Source organism: Mustela nigripes, chromosome X (genome assembly GCF_022355385.1).
Source record: "Mustela nigripes isolate SB6536 chromosome X, MUSNIG.SB6536, whole genome shotgun sequence".
NCBI lineage: Eukaryota > Metazoa > Chordata > Mammalia > Carnivora > Mustelidae > Mustela > Mustela nigripes.
The window spans coordinates 112,991,226-113,007,497 of record NC_081575.1 but is presented as its reverse complement, the minus strand read 5'-3'; the positions used below and the strand labels follow the sequence as shown (position 1 = coordinate 113,007,497).

General features: G+C 43.2%; 1 pseudogene; it reads right to left on the bottom strand.

Moving 5' to 3' along the window:
- Window positions 1-5,363, bottom strand: part of LOC132007219 (beta-hexosaminidase subunit beta-like) — a 103,467-nt pseudogene extending 98,104 nt beyond the window's left edge.
- Between the last annotated feature and the right edge of the window lie 10,909 nt (window positions 5,364-16,272).

Here is a 16,272-nt window from a genome sequence, read left to right as displayed (position 1 = left end):
TCCAATCAAAAGACACAGGGTATCAGAATGGATTAAAAAAAAAAAAAACAAGACCCATCAATATGCTGTCTACAAGAAACTCATTTTAGACTCAAAGATACCTCTAGATTTAAAGTGAGGGCATGGAAAACAACTTACCATGCTAATGGTCATCAAAAGAAAGCTGGGGTGGCAATCCTTATATCAATTAGATTTTAAGCCAAATACTATAATAGGAGATGAGGGAGGACACTATATCATTCTTTTTTTAAAAGATTTTATTTATTTATTTGACAGACAGAGATCACAAGTAGGCAGAGAGGCAGGCAGAGAGAGAGGAGGAATCAGGCTCCCTGCTGCGCAGAGCCCAAAGCGAGGCTCAATCCCAGGACCTGGGATCATGACCCAAGCCGAAGGCAGAGGCTTTAACCCACTGAGCCACCCAGGTGCCCCCACTATATCATTCTTAAAGGGTCTGTCCAATAAGAAGATCTAACAATTTTAAATATCTATGCTCTTAACGTGGGAGCAGCCAATTATACAAACCAATTAATAACAAAATCAAAGAAACACATCAACAATAATATAATAAAAGTGGATCACTTTAACAATCCCCTCACTGAAATGAACAGATCATCTAAGCAAAATATCAACAAGGAAATAAAGGTTTTAAATGACACACTGGACCAGATGGACATCACAGATATATTCAGAACATTCCATCCCAAAGCAACAGAATACACATTCTTCTCTAGTGCACATGGAACATTCTCCAGAATAGATCAAATCCTGGGTCACAAATCAGGTCTCAACCAGTATCAAAAGGTTGGGATCATTCTGGGCATATTTTCAGACCACAATGCTCTGAAGCTAGAACTCAATCAGAAGAGGAAAGTTGGAAAGAACTCAAATACACGGAGGCTAAAGAACATCCTACTAAAGAATTAATGGGTCAACTAAGAAATTAAAGAAGAATTGAAAAAACTTCATGGGAACAAATGAAAATGAAAACACAACTGTTCAAAATCTGTGGGACACAGCAAAGGTGGTCCTTAGAGGAAAATATATAGTGATACAAGCCTTTATCAAGAAACAAGAAAAATCTCAAGTATGCAACCTAACCCTACACCTAAAGCAGCTGCAGAAAGAACAGCAAAGAAAGCCTAAACCCAGAAGGAAAAGAGAAATTATCAAGATCAGAGCAGAAATCAATGAAATAGAAACCAAAAGAATGGTAGAACAAATCAACAAAACTAGGATCTGGTTTTTTTGGAAAGAATTAAGATTGATAAACCCCTGGCCAGACTTATCAAAAAGAAAACAGGACCCAAATAAATAAAATCATGAATGAAAGAGGATAGATCTCACCCACCAAAGAAATACAATTAGAAGAATATACTATGAGCAACTATACACCAGCAAATTTAACGATCTGGAACAAATGGATGCATTCCTAGAGATATAAAAGCTACCAAAACTGAACCAGGAAGAAATAGAAAACCTGAACACACCCATAACGAGTAAGGAGATTGAAGCAGTCATCAAAAATCTCCCAACAAACAAGAGCCCAGGGCCAGATGGCTTCCCAGGGGAATTCTACCAAACATTTGAAGAAGAACCAATACCTATTCTCCTGAAAGTGTTCCAAAAAATAGAAATGGAAGGAAAACTTCCAAACCCATTTTTTATGAGGCCAGCATTACCTTGATCCCAAAACCAAAAACCCCATCGAAAAGGAGAATTACAGACCAATATCCTTGATGAACACAGATGCAGAAATTCTCACCAAAATACTAGCCAATAAGATCCAACAGTACATTACAAGGATTATTCACCACGACCAAATGGGGTTTATTCCTGTGCTGCAAGGTTGGTTCGACATCCACAAATCAATCAATGTGATACGATACATTAATAAGAGAAAGAACGAGAACCATATGATACTCTCAATAGATGCTGAAAAAGCTTTTGACAAAGTACAGCATTTATTTCTTGATCAAAACTCTTCAGGGATGCCTGGATGGCTCAGTCAGTTGAGCTGCTGCCTTTGGCTCAGGTCATGATCCCAGGGTCCTGGGATTGAGCCCCACATTGTGCTCCTTGCTCTGCGGGGAGCCTGCTTCTCTTTCCACCTCTGCCTGCCACTCTGTCTGCTTGTGTGTTCTCTCTTTCTCTCTCTCTCTCTGACAAATAAATAAAATCTTAGACAAAACTCTTCAAAGTGTAGGGACAGAGGGTACATACCTCAATATCATCAAAGCCATCTATGAGAAACCCACAGCAAATATCATTCTCAATGGGGAAAAACTGAGAGCTTTTCCCCTAAGGTCATGTCCACTATCACTATGGCTATTCAACATAGTGCTCTCAGTCCTAGCCTCGGGAGTCAGACAACAAAAAAAGAAATAAAAGGCATCTGAATCAGCAAACAAGAAGTCAAACTCTCACTCTGTAGATGACATGATATTTTATGTGAAAAACCCAAAAGACTCCACTCCAAAACTGCTAGAAGCCATACAGGAATTCAGTAAAGTATCAGGATATAAAATCAATGCACAGAAATCACTTGCATTTCTATACACCAATAGCAAGACAGAAGAAAGTGAAATTAAAGAGTTGATCCCAATTACAATTGCACCCAAAACCATAAGATACCTAGGAGTAAACCTAACCAAAGAGGCAAAGAATCTGTACTCAGAAAACTATAAAGTACTCATGAAAGAAATTGAGGAAGACACAAAGAAATGGAAAAACGTTCCATGCTCATGTACTGGAAGAATTAATACTGTGAAAATGTCTATGCTTCACAAGCAATGTACACATTTAATGCAACCCCCATTGAAATACCATCAGTTTTTTCCAAAGAAATGGAACAAATAATCCTAAAATTTATATAGAACCAGAAAAGACCCTAAATAGCCAGAGGAATGTTCAAAAAGAAAGTCAAAGCTGGTGGCTACACAATTCCAGACTTCAAGCTCTATTACAAAGCTATCATCATCAGGACAGTATGGGACTGGCACAAAAACAGATACATAGATCCATGGAACAGAATAGAGAGCCCAAAATGGACCCTCAACTCCACGGTCAACTAATCTTCAACAAAGTAAGAAAGAATGTCCAATGGAAAAAAGACAGTCTCTTCAACAAATGGTTTTGGGAAAATTGGACAGCCACATGCAGAAGAATGAAGCTGGACCATTTCCTTATACCACACACAAAAATAGACGCAAAATGGATGAAAGACCTCAGTGTGAGACAGGAATCCATCCAAATCCTTGAGAAGAACACAGGCAGCAACGTTTTTGACCTCAGCTGCAGCAACTTCTTCCTAGAAACATCGCCAAAGGCAAGAGAAGCAAGTGCAAAAATGAACTACTGGGACTTCATCAAGATCAGAAGCTTTTGCACAGCAAAGGAAACAGTCAACAAAACCAAAAGACAACTGACAGAATGGGAGAAGATATTCGCAAATGACATATCAGATAAAGAGCTAGTATCCAAAGTCTATAAAGAACTTGTCAAACTTAACACCCAAAGAACAAATAATCCAGTCAAGAAATGGGCAGAAGATATGAGCAGACATTTCTGCAAAGAAGACATCCAGATGGCCAACAGACACATGAAAAAGTGCTCAACATCACTTGGCATCAAGGAAACGCGAATCAAAACCACAGTGAGATATCACCTCACACCAGTCAGAATGGCTAAAATTAACAAGTCAGGAAATGACAGATGTTGGCGAGAATCAGAGAAAGGGAACCCTCCTACACTGTTGGTGGGAATGCAAGCTGCTGCAGCCACTCTGGAAAACAGCATGGAGGTTCCTCAAAAAGTTGAAAATAGAGCTACCCTATGACCCAGCAATTGCACAACTGGGTATTTACCCTGAAGAGACAAATGTCGGGATCTGAAGGGGCACGTGCACCTGAATGTTTATAGCAGCAATGTCCCCAGTACCCAAACTACAGAAAGAACCTAGATGTCCATCAGCAGATGAATGGATAAAGAAGATATGGTCTACATATACAATAGAACTGGAGGGTATTATGCTGAGCAAAATAAGTCAATCAGAGAATGACAATTATCACATGATCTCCCTGATATGAGGAATTTGAGAGGCAGGGCAGGGGGGTTTGTGGGGTCAGGAAGGAAAAAATGAAACAAGATGTGATTGGGAGGGAGACAAACCGTAAGAGATTCTTAAACTCACAAAACAAACTGAGGGTTGCTGGTGGGTGGGGGGTAGGGATAGGGTGGCTGGGCGATGGACACTGGGGAGGGTATGTGCTATGGTGAGTGCCATGAAATGTGTAAGCCTGATGATTCACAGATCTGTACCCCTGAAGCAAATAATACATTATATGTTAATAAAAATAATAAAGTAAAAAAATTAATCTCCCAGGCCCCTTACACTGTCTCCCCAAAGCCTCGTAACTCCTGCAGTATCAACAGCTTAGAAACTGGCATGTTAAATAATAAAGGATACCCTCCCTCGGCAATGCCTAGAACCAGCTGACAGGTTGGAACAGTAGAGACTGGATATCAGCATTTGGGACTCCCAATGGCAGCCTGACTCACAGGACAGTCCACAGAGAAGAGCTGTTAAACACCTAGCTGGAGATACTTGGGATCAACATATCACAGCTCTGTCTTACTTAAGAGTTGTCTGATCCTGGGCAAGTCATCTGATCTGTCTACCCCTCCTTTCCTTCATCTCCATGTGATGACCACGATGCTTACTCCATGGGGCTTTTGGGAAGATTGATGGATATGATGTGTCTAAGGGTTCATTATATCTCCCCCAATAAAAGTTGGCTGAAAAGATGTTTTTAAGAGTTTACATTTAATTTTTTCAGCTTTACTGAGGTATAACTAACAAAGGAAATTGGATATATTTAAAGGGCAAAATATGGTGATTTTTTTCCTTTTGGCAAGATTAGTGGATATGATGTGTCTAAAGAGTCATTTTATCTCCCCCAATCAAGTTAGTTAGTGCACTCATCACCTCGCATAGTTACCATTTGTGTGTGTGTGTGTGTGTGTGTGTGTGTGTGCTGAGCATACCTGCACAAAGTCTTAGCAACTTTCAAATACACAACATTGTATTATTAACTAGAGTCACCGTGGTGTGTATTAGATCTGCAGACTCCCATCTTACAACTGTGGGCTTACAAGCCTCTGGCCAGCATCTCCCCATCTCCTCCACCCCCAGGCCCTTGTGGCTACCATACTACTCTCTATTTCTATGAATTTGGCTTTTTTTTTTTTTTAGGATTCAACATATAAAAGATTACACAGTATTTGTCTTTTTCTGTCTGGATAATTTCACTTAGCATTATGTAATTTTTCTAATACGTTGATACTAAAACAATTACCTTCATGCTTAGGTTCGAATGTTGGCTTTGCTGCTTTGAGAATGTGGACCTATTTCTTCCTTTTCTAAGACCCAGTTGCCTTGACTTGAACCTCATAGAGTCAAGAAATTGGTCTCGAGAGGTCACCATTAGAACCGGTTCTCTGCACAATGTGAGCCACACATTAAGTTCTTCATACACAGGAGCTCTTTTTATAATGGACTCATGTGACATTCGAGTGACATTATTTCTATCCTGATGTTTTAAGGAATGGAGATTAATTCTAAATGACATTCCTGGAGGACTGTTCAACCAGGCACAGCATACCTCAAACTCTTGAAGATACAGTAGAAATGACCAACTGGTGACCTTTGGACATAAGGCACTTCACTGATTTTGAAAGGAGCTGATGAGGACAGTGCCGGAGGATGTGGAATCTTCAGACAGTCCGATCGGAAAGGTGAGTGTGGTCCAGCCCTCGCCTATGGTCCAGCAGCCTCCTGGGGTGGACACTCCCCCAAGCATGCCCTGTCCATGGTCTGCAGCCTCACATTCTGTCACTTGTCTCTGCCATTTCCGGTCTCAGAGGGGCATCTGCTCACACCACTCAAGGTGCATTCCATCCTGACCCCTTTGTCCCCTTGCCAGCTTAACCCCCTTGCTCTCTGCCTGACCCTGCTTGCCATGAGCACAGTATGAGCCCTGGGTGGATTTTCTTCCAGCCCCCTTAGGGACAGAGTGGTATTTATTTCCGCAAATCGAATTTATTACCTGGGTGTCAGGAAAGCAAGGAGAAGGCTGCAGGACAAGAGAGATCTTATCTCTTTGGCTTAAATTAAATTTGTGCCGCAAATGAGCAAAGGCTGGCATGTGGTGACTGATTTCAATCTATCCACAGTGTTCCCTGTGTTCTGTTGCCCCCAGAATCTCCAAAAACGTCAGTGCCATTAGCCATGAAAATGCGTCTAGCAGAAGAGCAGCTTGTCAGAGGACAGCGACAGCAGGAGGTACATAAAATGCCTGATAAAAAGCAGGCTCCTCCAGACAGAGGGCTTCCCCTGGGGACACGAGGGCTGGCAAGCTCAGGAGCACACTCCATATGCCTCGTCTGCCATCATCAGCCCCGGCCACCTGTGACAAAACGTCCCCACCTTCTCGTGCGCCTCAGGGCTAGGTTCTCCCCAGCTGCTTCCTTCTTCTTTCACGTCTCCCCACTTGCAATCTCATTTTCGCTCTCCCTTCTCCTGCTCTTCGTTCATTTCATTATTCCTTGGACAAACATCCCCTTAGCACTGCGAGAGACCGTGTTTGCCCCGTTTCTCCAAATAGTCTTCCTGGTCTACCTGCATCCAAATCTGGTAGGCTGCCAATTAAAATGCATATTCCTGGGCCTCTGCCCCACTCCACTGAATGAAACCCTCTCATGTGCAAAGCTCAGAGACTTGAATGTGTGACACAGCCTCCAGGTCCCAATGGGATACATGGGTGAGGGAGGAAAACATTCACAAGGAATTCCCTTCTGTTCTTTCTCCCATTGCAGAATCCCTCCAGCATCATTCAAGTCTGCGCAATGCCCAGTTCTGCATTGCATCGACTAGACGCATGATCTTTAAGGTGTCACTCCCAAAATGCCCTCCACACGGTGCCCTCCATTCCAACCTACCAGAAGAGGAGTACGGAGGACCACAATGGAGGTTTTTATGAGTTGGGGCTGGAGGTGGCATTTTCCACGTCTGCCTATATTCCGCCGGTCATGCTCGGTCACATAGCCACAGTTAACTTCAGGGAGTGGGGACAAGTGGTCTAACATGTGCACAGAGAGCAGAAGATTTTGAAGAAAATGTAATCAGTCTCTATTTCATGCAGCTCATGAAAACAAATGTTTTTCAGTATGGAGTTTCCTCAAAACATTAAAAATAGAAATAGCATATGACCCAATAATTCCACTATGGGGGTATCTACCCAAAGAAAACAAAAACACTAATTTGAAAAGATGCATGCACCTCTATGTTTATTGCAGCATTATTTATGATAGCCAAAATATGGAAACCACCTATTGTCCATTGATAGACAAATGGGTAAGGAAGATATGGTACACACACACACACACACACACACACACACGTATATATATACGGTATGTATATGACATGGCATGTGCGTATATATATACACATATATAAACATATAAACATATACAATGTAATATTATGTATCTATAAAAAAGGTTAGACCTTGCCATTTGCAACAAGAAGGATGGACCCAGAAGGTATTCTGCTAAGTGAAGTAAGTCAGACTGAGAAAGACAAGACCACATAATTTCACTCATAGATGGATTTAAAAAAAAATGAATAAACAAACCAAAAGCAAAATCGGACCTATAAATCCAGGGAATAAGCTGATGGTTGCCAGAGGGGAAGAGGGAGGATACTGAGCGAAATGAGTGAAGGGCAGCGGAAGGTACAATTTCTAGTTACGGAATGAATAAGTCTCAGGGATGAAAGTTACCAGTGTAGGGAATGTAGTCAGTGGTATTGTAATTGCGACACATGGTGACAGATGGGAGCTACACCTGGGGTGAACACAGCGTAATGTGTAGAGAAGTTGAATCACTACATCGTATGCCTGAAACTAATGTAACATTGCATGTCAGCTATACTCAAAGAGAAGAATTTGTTTAATGTTTTTTTTAACACCCATTGAGAGTGGCCTTAAACCTACAAACCACAGCAACTTCTTTCAAGGTATGTCTCCAAAGGCAAAGGAAACAAAAGCGAAAATGAACTTTTGGGACTCTATCAAGATCAAAAGCTTCTGCATAGCAAAGGAAACAGTCAACAAAACAAAGAGGCAACCCAGGGGATGGGAGAAGATATTTGCAAATGACAGTACAGACAAAAGGCTGATATCCAGGATCTATAAAGAACTTCTCAAACTCAACACACACAAAACAGATAGTCATGTCAAAAAATGGGCAGAAGACAAGAACAGACATTTCTCCAATGAAGACATACAAATGGCTAACAGACACATGAAAAAATGTTCATCATCACTAGCCCTCAGGGAGATTCAAATTAAAACCACATTGAGATACCACCTTACACCAGTTAGTATGGCCAAAATTAGCAAGACAGGAAACAAAGTGTGTTGGAGAGGATGTGGAGAAAGGGGAACTCCCTTACGCTATTGGTGGGAATGCAATTTGGTGCAGCCAATTTGGAGAACAGTGTGGAGATTCCTTAAGAAGTTAAAAACAGAGCTTCCCTATGACCCTGCCATTGCACTACTGGGTATTTACTCTAAAGATACAGACGTAGTGAAAAGAAGGGCCATCTGTGCCCCAATGTTCACAGCAGCAATGGCCATGGTTGCCAAATTGTGGAAAGAACCAAGATGCCCTTCAACAGACGAATGGATAAGGAAGATGTGGTCCATATACACTATGGAGTATTATTCCTTCACCAGAAAGATACCCAACTTTTGTAGCAACATGGATGGGACTGGAAGAGATGATGCTGAGTGAAATAAGTCAAGCAGAGAGAGTCAATTATCGTATGGTTTCACTTATTTGTGGAGCATAACAAATAGCATGGAGGACATGGGGAGTTGGAGAGGAGAAGGGAGTTAAGGAAATTGGAAGGGGAGATGAACCATGAGAGACTGTGGACTCTGAGAAACAATCTGAGGGTTTCGGAGGGGCGAGGGGTGGGAGGTTGGGGTACCAGGTGAAGGGTATTATGGAGGGCACGGATTGCATGGAGCACTGGGTGTGGTGCATAAACAATGAATTCTGTTACACTGAAAAGAAATTTAAAAACAAAAACAAAAACTAAAAACAAAACAAAACAAAAAAACAACCCTATAAACCAGAAGGAGCTATCCAAAGACATGAGAACTTCAGGAAGATGAGCTGCACCTGCCGAAGTGAATCATCTAGTCCATCCATTTTCTGTCTACTCCAGCCCTCTGCAAGCTTCTGGGAGCATGTTGGGCCCTAAAGGTGAGCCACAGACTTCTTGGGAAGCTCAGGACCAGAAATCTCAGGTGTCCTCCAGCTGCCTTGAAAATGTTACCAGTGGGAAATCTGACCAGAGTTGATCCATACACTAAGAATATTCTTGTCAGACCGGGCTATTCCAGGGAGTCCTGGTCACCAAAAATATAAGATCAAGAGTCTTTTACACTGATAGAGATCCCGAAGCAAATCCAAAGCCCAGACCCCTGGAGAGCAATGATAAAATGAGCAGACATAGTGACAGAAAAGTCAGAACTCGTTATCTGAGCCCCTTCACTCTGAGGAGCATGAGAGAAGTGAAATCTTTGGACTTAGTGACTTAAAACGAAAGAGAGAGCGGTGACTCTTCCCAATGAGATGGACAGTTGGTAACAGTGAGAAAGGCACCAGGGAGCTGCTATTTCATGACACTGTAAACTGGAATGTTCTGGAAGGAATCTGTTGATAGGATCACTGGACACAAAAAGATGCTGCAGCTCCATTTGGGCGGGACACTGAGGGAAATGGTCTTTATTTAAACCCCAGCAGAGCCAAGAGTTTGCTCAGTGCTGGTGATGACAAGCTCTGAGCAAGAACATCAGGCAATAATAATCGGGAATGAGGGGCGCCTGGGTGGCTCAGTGGGTTGGGGCCTCTGCCTTCGGCTCAGGTCATGGTCCTGGGGTCCTAGGATTGAGCCCCGCATCAGGCTCTCTGCTCAGTAGGGAGCCTGCTTCCTCCTCTCTCTCTGCCTGCCTCTCTGCCTACTTGTGATCTCTGTCAAATAAATAAATAAAATCTTTTTAAAAAATAATCAGGAATGAATGAGTGAGTGAGAAGAGTGGGACAGGGAAGGAGGAAAAGCCAACATCAAGGCACCTTACTGAAGTCTCCACTGTGTGAAATGGGGGCTCCGTTCTACAAGAGAAGCTGGAAAAAATGACCACCCTACCAGTGGGACATTGGCGCACTTACACACTAGCTTCCTTCCCTTGTGGTGAGGGTACTTGCCTCTTATTTCTGGGCTGTGCTTATACAAAGGCCTACTCAGCTTCCTGCAAATCTAGACTGTCCATCTGGGCTGCCTCTGAAATCAGAGGCAGGCCCCGTGGATATGATGCTTGTATCAAGCCCCATCTTCCTAAAGAGATCGGTCACAACCTTCCCTTGCCCTGAACTTCATCGCTGGTTGCTTCTTGAAAGAGTGGCCATCTCTATTGACTTCCTCACCTACCATTTTTCTTTCAGCCACCACAGTCAAATTTCAAACTCAAAGCTGAGCTACTGCTTGGTTATGAATCAGTGATGCCCCAATCAGAGAGTCACTTCCTAGTACTTGTTCGGGGGTATTGGTAAAAAGGCGGCATTGACAGCTATGGGACTGGATAAGGGCACCCAGGGCTTCCCACATCAAAGGGAGGGGGAGTGCAGGACACGAGAAAGCTGTGTGGCTTCGGGGAACGGAGACGGTGACGCCCTACGGGGTGATTGAAGGGGTTCTCTGAACGCCCCTCTGAGCTCCAAAAGCAATTTCTTGGTGCCTTGAGGACTTTTCTGTTTCCCAGAATCTCTAAATACATTGCTAGGAAACAGTTTAGGCTTTCACCAGCAAATATCAGAGCAGGAAGAGTGAGCAGCCAGCCGACCCCAAGATGGCCGAATAGCTGGGTGACAGATTCTGTGGCAGGAAAGGGATCACAGGAGGGGACCCTCAGGATCGTCCTTGCCAGAGGGTTGTCCTTGCCCATCAAGGATGGCACTCATTACCAGTTTGCCCTGCTTCTCAGTCGGCCTGGCCTGAGTCTCATCCCCATGTCCCACAGCTGAAGGAAAACGTGCTTCCTTATGTCTCTGCCACCATTTCCAGCGTCCCTCCATGGCCATTCTTCTCCGTGGGGTTGGACAGAGTGTCTCTGAGCCCCCGTTGGGGCAGGGTTGGAACAGGGCTTGAAAACCCATCTGTCACCATATGAGGTATGACTGCACTTAAGTTCTTTCTTTGAGCAGGAGCTAAAAATAATATTCATTTGGAGAAGGATGACATATCTCACTATGCAGGATATATTATGACTGATACAGGATAGACCAATATTCATTGATACTGTATTGCTGTTTCAGTATGAGTCACTGAACCACGGAGACCCCAGGGCGGAGGCTTTTCTGGGGGGGTTACCAGGGGGTTGCCGGAGTGTTGCCGGAGCCCTCCCTGGTCTGGGCTGCCCCGTTTTGTCCACAGGAAACATGAAAGCAGGACAGAAATGAGTGATTTCTGTGCCACAATCAGAAGTCCAGAACAGAGCTGTTTTTGGAAAATGTGTCCAGGCAGACGACATGGTGCACTTTCTCTGGTCTTCTCTCCACGGCCACTCTGCTCCTGTGTCAAGCCCGTGCTGTCCGTCAGCCTAACTCTCCCAGGCAGCTGTGCCCCCCATCCTTGAAACCAGGGTTTCGCACCCTTGCTGCCGCTCACATTCTGGACCAGGGTTCTTTGTTGGGAGGGGGGAGCACAGAGCAACAACCCTGGCTTCTACCCAGTAGACGCCAGCAGTGTCCAGTTCTGACAACCAAAGAGATCTCCATATGTGGTCAAATGACCCTGGGGAAGGGGCTAAATCCCCCCTCGCTCCGGTGTCAAGGAGCCCCCCCACCCTGGACTCCAGAAGATTCCATAGCACAGTGCTGGGTGGAGAAGGGGCTGTTGGGGGAAATGGGGGACATCAGACATGCTGTGAGCCCGGACCCACAACCGAAACAGAACCGAGGGGCAAGTCGGAGTGGACCTTTCGTTCTTTATTGAAATGGAGCCCTGGGCCAAAAGCATCTCTGGCTTGCCAAGCCTTGTCAATGAATTTCCGGTTACCTGGGAGGGAAGAAGCAGGAGAGGTGCCGGCCCCCCGCTGTGTTCACACACCTCCCGGAGCTTTCATTCCGCCCTCAGCCATAACGAGCCGAGGCCAGGCCATCCGTGACCTGCTAATGGGGTGCATTTTCGGATTTATCTGCTCACACGTTGTCTGGGGCCTCTTTGGGAACGCTCCCTGATTGCTCTCCAATCATTTCCCACCCCTTTCAAGAACATTAGGTATTAATTCAAGCTTGTCAAATCTTATATGATATATTCCATTCAGGAGCTAATACCTCATCAACCCTACCTGGCACTGGAAAATTCAATTTCTCAAGATACCAGCTGTTATTCCGGAGACCCTGCATATCTATTTGGAACAGCTAATAGGAAATGTTCTTGCTGAGCATTTTTTTTTTTTCCTGTCCTTTTTTTTGCAGCTGGTAAAGTTCTGTGAATTGGATATGAAGTGTACCTCCATGAATCTAAAACAAATAAGCAAAATGAATACATTTATGGCCTGGTGACTCGAGTGCTTTTTTGTTATCCCCCTAAATTAACGACAAATAAAATAACAATACATGTATGCAAGTTACAGGAGTCTTCAAAAGATATTTTTGTGTGAAGGTGATTGCTTTGCTCCAGAAAACAAAAACAAAAAACCGTGGACTGTAGGTAGTGTTTGGGAAGAGGGAAGGCATGTCTGGTTTAATATCCAATCAATATCATTTTTTTGTTTGTTTTAACAGTCACCAGTATTGAAAAGAAAATCCACAGAGTAACACTCTTGTGAACAAAATTAAACTTCCATAGCTCATTTTCCAGGGGGAAGATAATCTCTCAAAGACATCAGAATTCTCTAGAGCTTTTTTTAATAGGAATTCTAAGCTATCATTATTATTATTATTATTACTACTTATTTGCTTTTGTAGCGATGCTGTTGGGGTCTTTTCTTGAAGTATAATTGCCATATAATATTATATTAGTTTCAGGTGAATATAATGATTCACTATTCGAATAGATCGCAAAATAATCACCACAATAAATCTAGCTATCATCCTTACTGTACATAGCTTTGATTTTTCTTTCTCATGATGAGTACTTTTACGATTTACTTTCCTTTCAAAAAGGTCGGGGGTAGGGCACCTGGGTGGCTCTTCAGTTAGGCAGCTGACTCTCGATTTCAGCTCAGGTCACGATCTTGGAGTCAGTCATAGGACCATACCCTGTGCCATGCTCTGCACTAAACACAGAGTCTGCTTGTCCCTCTCCCTCCCTCTGATTATACCCTATCGTTCTGTAAAAAAAAAAAAAATAAATAAATAAGTAAATTAAATCTTTAAAACCTAGGGAGATTTACTTTCTTAGGGGGAGCCCGTGTGGCTCAGTCAGTTAAGTGTCTTGATTTTGGCTCAGGTCACTATCTCAGGGTCATGGGATTGAGCCTAGCGTTGGGATCCCCACACGGCAGGGAGTCAGTTTAAGATTCTCTCCCTCTCCTTCCGCCCCTCCACACCCTACCCTCTCCCACACTCTCTCTCTCAAATAAATAAATAAATCTTGAAAAAAGAAAGATTTACTCTCTTAGCAACTTTCAAATCTATTCTCTTAGAATGTTCTGAGTACAACTCCACTTGTGAAAATATTCATTTCCCCATTTGATCTGGAAGCAGGAAGATCATGGTCATGTGTAATCTAGCAGCAGGTTAATAACTACAGCAATTTCAAAGATGTGAGGAGCATAAAAGATATTTCAGAATATTTGCTACAACTATAATGGGATATAAAAATATCTGTGAGATCCATGTAGAGCCGAGTTAACAGGTACTGTTAATACTACTTTGGTTGCCTGAATTCCTAATTAAAAGAAATGTTCCATTTCCATTTCATGGTATAAAATACGGATTTAAAAAAAAATTAAAGATACCAGCCTCTTGAATTCTAGCCATTGACTCTTACATTAAGAATTCCTGCTCTAATGGACTGACATAGTCCATGGCAACAGGAAGGGGAAAGAAAGCAAGGCAGAGTCTGAAAATATTGCAAAGACCATGTTATTCAAGAGTTCCACTCAGCTTCCGTAACTTACCTATTTGAGATCATCTACTAAGTTTCCCCATCATTCATTCAACCTTGACCTCAGATACCCCTTTGCTTTTCCCTGAATACAACCCTGCCTCAGGGCCTTTGCACTTGCTGATCTCCCTGCCTGAGTGGGGGAGAGGAGCTGCCTTCAGATTTGTAGATAGTTCTAGTATCTGAACGTAGTTCTGCCACTACATTGAGATTTTGGCTTAAATGTCACTTTTCAGGTAAACTCCCTGACTTCATATTTAGAATTGTAATCTGTTCTGGGAGAGTTCATTGTAGTATGCCCAGAATTGGCCCAAGCTATTCTGTTTAAGTGAGAAGCCTGTCTATAGGGCAATGACTCCTGGCCAAGGCATGAAAACTATTAGCTAATTGTGCTGCTGGGTGACCATGGGATGGGGGAGTTTGAAGCAGTCTGCACCAGCTTGTCAACATTATTTATTGATAACAGCAAGACTGACAATCTGCATCCGATCAGAGTGAGACCCTCAGAGCTCTCTGCTGGTAACTGTGGTTACACAGCAGAAATATGCATACATAACTGGCATAATAGAAAAAAACTCCAAGCCAAGACTCCATTTGGAGGTTCCTGGTTTCCAGGGGTCCCATGTACACATCTATGGCTCCTGATCGGAAAGCAAGAATGCATTCCTGCCACAGCTCTTACAGATGGAGGGCAATAAAGCCCCAGCCCTGACTTCTCCAGACCCCTTGCTACCAGACGGTCTCCGGTTATGATGCCTAGCCTCGCTTTAATGCTCTTTCTCCATTGCGCCCTCTTCCTGGAATAAATTCCAGATTTGTCAGCACTGTCATTAAAGGTCTTGGGAGTCATTCTTAGCAACCAAACCCTGTTTAAGAGCCACCAATAGCGCACAATCCTAACCCAACTGTCCCTCTTCTTCCTTGTATCTGTGACACTAAGCACCATCTGATATATTGTAAATTTTACTTAATGATTTTGTTTACTACATTACCATATGTATTTGTTATTACTTTCCTTTTATAATTTTTTAACTGTCCTCCCATTAGGGGACTCCAAGAGGGCAGAGTTTCTGGTCTAATTTTTTTTTTATTGCTGTATCTCTGGACCATAGTGGACCTTCTGCATTTATTATTTGATGAACAAGTAAGTACAGAAGGAAGCAGAGTAGAATTATCACTTTGAGTTCAAGGCTGTTTTGGCCCAGCTCTGAGGCTGGAAATCAATATACAGAAGCTTAGAAAGATGGACAGTGATAAAGAGCATGTTCGCCTGCTGATTATACTCAAGTCAGTTATCATAAGGCACAGAGATGCTAACTCACGGTCAGTTGCAACAGCAGTTGACGTACCTAATCTACATTGACTCAAAGTCCAAAACCTGATGTCCATGAAAGGCCACAAGTGGCTATTAAGAACTTGCCTTTCTGACAGCTCTTCCAGCCTCTGAAGACAGAGTCACCCAGATGGGGCACAGCTTTCAGTTTCCCTAGTACTTCTAGAACCTTCTGTATTTCACGGACTTTGCTCTAGGGGCAGAAAGAGGAAATGGCCAGCAGCTGGTCAACACCACAGTGAGATCCATTGCCAAGTTTGGGGAGCCCGAGGTTCGATGGGGAGCCATTTTGATGGGCCACTGATACAGAAGTTTGACTTCTTATCACCGGCAACATTAATATGTAACTCCCTCTGTCTTTCTAGGCTCCCATATGAATTGCTGATCTAGAAAACACCCCGTAACTCTCAGGGCTGCTTACCTGAGCACTAACCGAGTCCTTTTTTGAAACACAGGGTCTGCCCTTCCTCTCCACGCCCCACCCCTGCTGGGATTCTCAAGCATCAGGTCTGAGGTTGGGAAACCAGTATTTTTAGAAGTTCTGTGTGTGATTTTATGGTTGGGGAATATCTTTTCTAAACTATACTGTAAAGAATTAGGGAATTCAAAAGTGATGAGTGATTTTAATGAGCAAAGTATGTTCACTTCTTTTGAATTATAGGAGAAAACTCCTTTTTAATGTTCATTTTTC